Here is a 9,565-nt window from a genome sequence, read left to right as displayed (position 1 = left end):
TATATCTAAATCTGAACCGATTTTAACGAAACTTTGCACACATGATTATAGACGTAATTCAGTGCGTTATGCCAAATTTCGTGCAAATCGAAGGATTTGATGCACCAATTACCTTAAATCGGATTAAAATATATATGAAAGCTATATCTAAATCTGAACCAATTTTCACGAAACGTTGCACACATCATACTAGACTTAATTCAGTACGTTATGCCAAATTTCGTGCAAATCGAAAGATATATAGGGACTTTAGTGGACTATTTACCTAAAATCGGGCGAAACTATATATGGGAGCTATATCTAAATCTTGGCCGATTTTCACGAAACTTTGCACACATCATTCTAGACTTAAAATTACGCTATGCCAAATTTCGTGCATATCGGAAGATATATAGGGACTTTGTTACACCATTTATCTTAAATCGGGTCCATGGGTCTATCTCGATTATTTTTGCCTGTTTCAAACATATGCACAAAGACATAATACCCTGTACCACAGTGTGGTGAAGGGTATAAATATTTGTAAGAAATCCACGCCACTTTCTAAACTTCAAAAAATATTTTTAAGAACACCACGCCTTTTCCGAAACTCCAAAAATATTTTTAAGGAACCTTCATAAAATATTTTTTAACCAGAGAGCGTATAGTCGAACGTGCCGACCATATGATACCCTACACAACTTCCACGAATATATATAGCTTTCTGTGTTTCTATATTCTGAGCTTCGGCAATATTTCGCGATAGTTGCATCCTCTTGACCGACTAGAGGTCAACAAATATTACTAATATTCAGTACAGCCCTTCTAATTACTTGTCCAGATTCTCTTCACTGTGGATGGTGTTGTGATGTTCGACTTTCAATCGACTCGAAAAAAGACAAAAAATTAAGTTTTCGGTTCAATTCATTTCAAAATTATTATCTGATCATCAACGATAATTATAGGCGTAATACTTGACCATACCTGAATCCTCATGGTAAATTTCAATGCGATCAGCGCTATATTTTCGCCCTCTAGTGTGGTAATGGATTACTGAATAATATCAGAATACGTAAGCACCTGTAAATATTTAAGTGTAACTCCCACATCCGACAATATAATTGGTATCAAGTTAGAGGTCAACCACTCCTCTTGGATATATTATCAACTTCTCGCGTCTATGTCCTTCAGGAGTAAATATATACTCCATAGAATACAAATTTGGACCTTGATTAGAGTCAGGGTCCATTTGACCCGCTAAAACTGGCAAAAATTCGCGGTGTTTGGGCTATTGAGCTCTGGAGCTACCAGAAAAACCTACAAAAATTAAGTATATGGTCCATTTCATCCCCTAAATATTTACCGATCTATACCAAAAACAATAGAGGTCTTCATTGGCCAGAACCCATCCTACATGCAAAATTGGTCCATAACTGTGGCCTGTATCGAGTTTACAAATTATAATGGACAGACGGATGATATCGGACGGATACCCATGTCTAGATCGACTCAGCTAGTCGAGATATGACGATCGGTATACATAAAGTTGGGTCTAGGACCAATATTTCGCGGCTTTACAAACTCTTGACGCTGCACAAAGCTATAATACCCTGACAACATAGTTGTGTAGAGTATAAAAATCCACGCTGATTTTTATACCCTAGAAAAAAATATTTTCTAACCAGTGAGCGGAGCAGTATAGTCGGACGGGGCCGACCATACGATACCCTACACAACTACGACGGAGTTCTAACTTTGAAGTTTATTCCGAGCCTGGGAAATATTTCGTGACATTTGCACCCTATTGCCCGATTAGAGGTCAACAGCACATCTTCCATACACTGACATATTTTCCGAATATTACTAATATTAAGTACAGCCCTCCTTATTACTTGTCCAGATTGACTTCAGCGTGGGTTTTCGGTTCATTTCATCCCAAAATTATTATCTGATTATCACCGAAAATTACAAGCGCTGTCCTTGGCCATAACTGGAACCCCATTGAAAATTTCAAATCGATCAGCGTTATATTTCCGCCCTCTAGTGTGGTAAGGGTTACTATATAATATCTGAATACGTAAGCACCTGTAAATATTTAAGTGTAACTCCCACATCTGAGTGCATATGACAATATAATTGGCATCAATTTAAATGTCAGCCACTCCTCTTGGATATACTATCAACTTCTCGGGTCTATGTCCTTTAGGAGTAAATATATACGCCATAGAATACAAATTTTGTTCTTTTTCACACAAAAGTCAGGGTCCATTTGATCGGCTAAATATAAAGATCGATATCAAAAAAAACATGCTTTTTCTTTGGCTCGATCCCATTATCCATGTAAAATGTCACTATGTTCTGGCAATAAGTGTGGCCTCTGAAGCGACCAGAAAATCAGACAAAAATAAAGTTTTTGGTCCATTTCATTCCCTAAATATTAACCGATCGTTACCAAATACAATAGGGGTATTGATTGGCCAGAACCCATGGACAGACGGACACACCTGTCTGATAGACTCTGCAAAATATATTTTTAAAAAATCCATGACTGCCTTATAGACCTAGATAAAATATTTGAAAAAAAATCCCGCCTGTCTGATAGACCCTGAAAAAAATATTTTTTTTAAAAATCCACACTTTTAGGTTTTGTGTGTCCACCAGACACTGTCCTGTCCACATGGATTACCCGTAACAGTAATCATGTGCTTACATGCAACAACAGCAACTGCTACATGAACAACGTCAGCAGCAGAAGCGGCAGCAGGAAAAATATATACTCGACTCCTTAACTGCAAACAAACTACTGCCATAATGTAATGCCATGCTGTTGTAATAGAGGCAGCTCCGAACAATACTAACAACAAAAAGAAAAAGTAAAAAAAAAACGTTTTGGTATTTTAATCGAATTTTCGTGATGTTGTTGAAAAATCAACAATTTTCAATGGATTCTTGGACTTTTTTTCTCTCTGTTTTTTTTGCATGAGGAAGGAATTATTCGGGTTGGAAAATCTCAACACACATGGATATACGAGTGTGTGATCTATACAGGTATATGTGCCCTCCATGGTCGCACATGATTCGATTCCTTTGCCATATCGTCCAACAAACTTTGACTGCCAGGCAAAAAGAAAGTGATTTGTTAAGCATGAATTTACAAGTGAATGAACATGAATTGTATTCGAATTCGAATACTCAGCACTTAAATTAATGACCCTGCAACAATATTTCTCATAAATACATACTGTATCACATATGCATGTATGGAGATGTGAATTACAGATGCCATCAGTAATCATGTCTTGACTATAGCAAAATATAGCTTCTTCAATGAAATTATGGTATATACTAAATAAATGTATAATGTAGCAGTCCATTTCATCAACAACTCATTATTTATTTACATTACATTATTGCACTAATATTGCAATCGATATCTATGCTAAATACATTATTATGTTAACTAGACTGTTAGGTTACATCCTGTAAAGAAAGCTATGTTAGCCAGTAAACAACACTAACACTAGTATAACAGTTTATAATGCTTTCACTCAAAGGAGCAACTAACACATATTCTCTTGCTCTCACGATAGTTATGCTTCTTCTATCGCTTAACGAAGAAGGGCAACTTATTGTTGTTGTAATTGCTCTCATTTATTAATATTTTTAACGAAAATCAATATTTATTACTCAATTGATCTCAATATTTAATTTTACGCTCACCCACATATACTTAAATGACTCTCATGTTTTTTTATGCAAATTATGCTCTCGTGTAATGATTATGCTACAATTTTAAGTTAAGTTCTAGACGATGTAATTGATTTGACTAATGGTTAGCTGGTCACAGAAATGATGTTGCATCGTTCTATTGCGATCGAGCTGCGAATAATAAAGGTTTGAATTAAAAACAAAGTGTTTTATTTTTGGAAAAACCAAATAAAATAAAATATATGCTAGACTTTGGAAGCCTTAAGGCTACAACAGCAAGCATCCTGTAGACGAATACTGTCAGAGTTTGACTTATTCCGTCTCAGCATAAATAATAAAATTAATAAAAATATAATAAAGGGTGATTTTTCCAAATCTGGAGATTTCTCCCCTTACATCTGGCGCCCAACGTAAAATTTTTGGAACTGTGTGGACAATTTGTTGGAATTTTGAAATTTTAAAATATTGGCTTTTAACATCGTTGTTGTGTATGGTTGTTGTTTGGCTACATCACAGCGATTATTGTTTTCACCAGCAAGAAGTGCTTAAAGGAATTTGTGCGGATTTTTATTGTGGAAAAGTGTTGAAAAAGGGTGTTAACTAGTATAGCATGCCAAGAACAACGATGAATTCTTTGAGTGCTATGGCCCCTCCTGTAGGACAAGGAATTGGTTCCGAGCAAATGAATTCTCCAATAAATTCCCCTAACCCCCAATCTACTCCTTCTACTGCACCATCTGGTAGCAGACAAAGCCAACCAAATACTCGTCCGTCCAGTTCGGTTTCAAACAATGCCCCTGCAAGCCTTAGTATGTCAGAGAGCCAACTGTCGACGCTTATAAGTAGTTTAAATGCTCGTCAAGAGATTAGAACAAGCTTTAGCTCATGCAGCTCACGCTTTAATGGAGGTAAAAACACCGCCAAAGTTGAAGATTTCATTGCAACAATTTTGATTTTTAAAGAAGCAGAAAATATTTCCGATGAAAGAGCCCTTCGTAGCCTGCCACTGCTTTTTGAAGGATATGCATCCTCTTGGTGGCAAGGTGTTCAACATGAGGCCAATACATTCGAAGAAGCTATTGAACTGCTTAAAAATGCATTTTCACCACCAAAACCTGATTGGAGGATATACTCCGAAATCTTTCAAGATAAGCAAAGACCATATGAGTCAACTGATGCATTTGTGTGCCGAAAAAGGAGTCTTTTCGCACAATTAAAAGAAAGACTTCCAGAAAGCACCATCATAAATATGATTTTTTCCCAAATTTCTATCCCAATTCGTGAAAAAATTCAAAGAGAAAGTGTAAAAACTTTCCAAGAGTTGCTTTATAAAGCAAGGGATATTGAAATGTCGATAAACGAAAATAAAATGGCGACATCTTCAAATAAAATTGAGTCTCAGACAAAACCCCAAATGCGTTGTTCGTATTGCAGGAAGAAAAACCATACAGCGGACGCTTGCTACAAGCGCATTGAAATGGAGAAGCGGGGTAAACCCGAAGAAAATAACCTAAGCTGTTATGGATGTGGTGCTGTGGGATACTATAGATCAAATTGTCCCACTTGCAATAACAATAACGTTATGGAAAGCCCAAAACTTTTGGACTTCAATAGTATCCAAACTACCATAATAGGTCATAATGTTCCTACAGTGGACATAAACGTAAACGGCCTAAATGGAGAAGCGTATTTAGATACTGCCGCTAGGACTAGTGTTGCAGGCTACCACCTTTTCCGAAAATTGGTCGAAATGAAGGAAGAATTTCAAAAAGTACATGCTGAGGTAACATTGGCTGATGGAGTAGTAAGAAAAGATGTTGTTTGTTCTACGGTGGTCAAAATATTGATTGGAAAGAGATTGAAGAGGATTCGTTTTATATGCTTTCCAAATGCCAAAAATAATAGAACGCTATTAGGTATCGATTTCCTTGAACAATCCGGAATTGTGATGGATTTGGCTCAGAGAACCTGGCATTTTAAAGATGCTCCAAAGGAGATATTTTCATTCAAATTAAAGCCATCCAAAGTTGAGGACATTAAAGTGAACCAGGCAATTATTAAAAACGAAGCACCAAGAGCATCATCCAATATAAATGATTTCACGTCCTGGTTTGAATCCAACTATTCGGAAGAACCTCCTACTTTAGGAGAAATATATGCCAAAGAAGACTATTCACCTGGTGGATTATTGAGGATGTTTTCAGACTCATTGCCCAATGATTTCCAGATGCCGAACCAGCCAGATATTTTCCCTCCACTAAAAAGATCTCGTAAAGAATCCACTCCACCACCAATTGGTTTTGAATTAAATTCCATTGATTTCAACATTTGCCGAGAAGAAACTTCAATTTTAAAATCAGATGAAACTAAAATTTTACAAAATTTTTTGAACTCCAATCAAGAAATATTTGAGAATATCAGTACTCCTATTAAGGGAATAGTACATAAAATTGATACTGGATCACACCTACCTATTTCCAATACCCCATATAGAATTTCACCAGCAATGAAGGAGAAGTTGAAAGTTGAACTCCAAAATATGTTGGAAAAAGGCATAATAGAAGTAGAATCTCCCTGGGCTTTTCCAGTCGTACTTATACCTAAAAAGGATAATACAATTCGCTTCTGTGTGGACTACAGAAAACTTAATGCAATAACCACTACAGACACATATCCACTCCCACGCATGGAAGATTTATTACACGCTGCAAAAACAACACCTTTTATGTCGACTTTGGATCTAAAGTCAGGTTATTGGCAAATAAAGATGTCAGAGGAAGACAAATTAAAGACAGCATTCACAACTCCATTCGGGATTTATGCTTTTAACAGGATGCCATTCGGTCTAAAAAATGCTCCTGCAACATTTCAAAGAGTTATCGATAAATTTCGTTCCAGTCTACCTAACATCGTTATTCTGGCATATCTGGACGATATAATTATTTGTTCAGAAAACTTTGAATCACACATAAAAGATTTGGATACAGTTTTTGAAAAACTAAAGAATATTGGCTTCCACTTAAATAGTCAAAAGTGTTTCTTCTGCAAATCGGAAGTGAAATATTTAGGCCATATTCTCACAAGAGAAGGAATAAAAATCGATTCCGAAAAATCTTCAGCAATTTTAAAGCGTCCTATTCCTAAAAATGTTAAGCAGCTTATGTCTTTCTTGCAAACATGTTCATGGTTTCGCAGATTTATTCCAAATTTTGCAAATATTTCGAAACCACTATCCAATTTGACGAAGAAGAATGCTGTTTGGAAATGGACAGAGGAACAAAACAATTCTTTTGAGCAATTGAAGAAAATGTTAACATCCCCACCAATTCTTCAACAGGTAAAGGAGAATCAGCCATTTTTTCTCAGAACTGACGCCAGTAATTACGCGATCGGGGCTGTATTACTCCAGGGGGAGAAGGAAAACGAGCATCCAATAGAATATGCAAGCCGTCTCCTATTGCCTGCAGAAAGAAATTACTCTACGACAGAACGTGAAGCACTAGCCGTTGTGTGGGCAGTTCAAAAATTTAGAGGATATATTGAGGGATCGGAAATTACGGTTCTTACGGATCACCAACCGCTAAAGTGGCTTTTTTCTTTAAAATCACCTACAGGTAGATTAGCTAGGTGGTCATTATTATTACAAAGTTACAATTTAACTTTCATATATACACCCGGAAAACAAAATGTCATAGCAGATACTTTATCAAGACCACCATGTGAAAATGATCATTGTATTGAAACATGTGCATGCTATGCTATAGACATAGATTTTCCGAGAGAAGGATTGGAAGATTTTCGTAAAGCTCAGTTGGATGACGACAAGCTGAAAGAAATAATAACGTCCTTCGAAAACGACGATGAAAATGTAATACGTCATACTAATCGCGGTTATATAATGATAGATGGAAAATGGACAACTGGTATTACCGAAATCACTCCATAATCAAATTTTAGAAAAATATCACAAGGATCCACTATCAGGACATTATGGTATTGACAAAACTACAAACAGAATAACTCCAATATTTTACTGGTCTGGAATGCGTTCGGATATAGCAGGTTACGTGAAAGCTTGCGAAGAATGTAAACGCTACAAACCAACGAATCTGAAACCATGCGGATTACTACAAACGATAAGCAGCAACAAACGATTCGAAATTTTGGCAGTAGATCTTTTTGGACCTTTACCAAAAACTGTAAAAGGACACCAATGGATATTAATCGTAGAAGATATTTGTAGTAGATGGGTGGAATTATTCGCACTAAAAGAAGGTTCTGCAGAAAATTGTGCATTGACATTGTTAAATGAAGTAATTCTGAGGTACGGAGTTCCCCGCAGGATTCACACAGACAATGGGACACAATTCATTTCGGCCTTAATGCAAAAATTAACATACTGTCTGGGAATAAAACAGACTTTTACTCCTATTTACCACCCACAATCAAATCCAGTTGAAAGAAGAAACCGTGATCTAAAAACCCAATTAAGTATTTACGTGGAAAAAGATCACAGGAATTGGAATACATTTTTACCAACAGTGCGATTTGCAATGAATACGGCAAAATGTGATAGTACTGGGCAAACTCCAGCTTACCTCACATTTGGTAGAGAGCTTAGAACACCTACCGAAGCACACTATGATTTTAAAGCTATAGTTTTGGCAGAAAACTTTGTTCCACAAATTACGCCTCATCTCATAAAATTGGCGAATACATTGGAAATTGCAAATGAGACTCAAATTAAGATGCAGGATAAAAATAAAAATTATGTTGACAAGAAGCGAAGATTGCAGCCTGATTTCCAAAATGGCGATAAAGTTTTGATCGATACACATATGCTAAGTAAAGCCAAGGATGGAATAACATCAAAATTCGCGCCTCGTAGAGATGGTCCATATATTATAAAGGAAAAGAAAGGGTCGAATTGCTATGCAATTGCTACAGTAAATGATCCTGATGTCCCAATAGCTACGTTACATTCATCAGCACTAACCCAATATGAAGGCGAAAAGGAATTACCTCTTTATCCTAAACGTAGGAGAGGACGTCCATCGAACAGCAATGCTAATAATCAACAACAAAATCATCAACAACGTCAACAACAACAAAAAGGTCAACGTCAACAACGACAAAGCCAACAACAAAGGGATCAACAACAACAAAGCCAAAGCCGCATTCCACACCAACAAAATCTACAACGAGACGGACAACAAAGTCATCAGCAACAAGACGGAATACGTCAGCAACAAGATGGACAACGTTATCAACATCAACAAAGCCGTCAACGCCAAAATTCCAGAAATCCAAAGCAAGGTGGACAACGCCAAATACTACAAGGAGTGGTACAAATCCAATCACAGCAAAATTGGCAACAACAAACCAACCCACATTCACAACCACCAGCCTTGAGGAGATCTTTGCGTTTGATGAATCGGAAGTGATAGATTCCTGTTCGCATCATCGGGACGATTAATGCAACAGAGGGGGAGGTTGTAGCAGTCCATTTCATCAACAACTCATTATTTATTTACATTACATTATTGCACTAATATTGCAATCGATATCTATGCTAAATACATTATTATGTTAACTAGACTGTTAGGTTACATCCTGTAAAGAAAGCTATGTTAGCCAGTAAACAACACTAACACTAGTATAACAGTTTATAATGCTTTCACTCAAAGGAGCAACTAACACATATTCTCTTGCTCTCACGATAGTTATGCTTCTTCTATCGCTTAACGAAGAAGGGCAACTTATTGTTGTTGTAATTGCTCTCATTTATTAATATTTTTAACGAAAATCAATATTTATTACTCAATTGATCTCAATATTTAATTTCACGCTCACCCACATATACTTAAATGACTCTCAT

This window comes from Musca vetustissima, unplaced genomic scaffold (assembly GCF_032173495.1).
Source record: "Musca vetustissima isolate MV318-11 ecotype Yass unplaced genomic scaffold, APGP_CSIRO_Mvet_v1 utg4602, whole genome shotgun sequence".
Lineage (NCBI taxonomy): Eukaryota > Metazoa > Arthropoda > Insecta > Diptera > Muscidae > Musca > Musca vetustissima.
The sequence above is the reverse complement of the archived record's forward strand: the minus strand, read 5'-3'. Positions refer to the sequence as shown.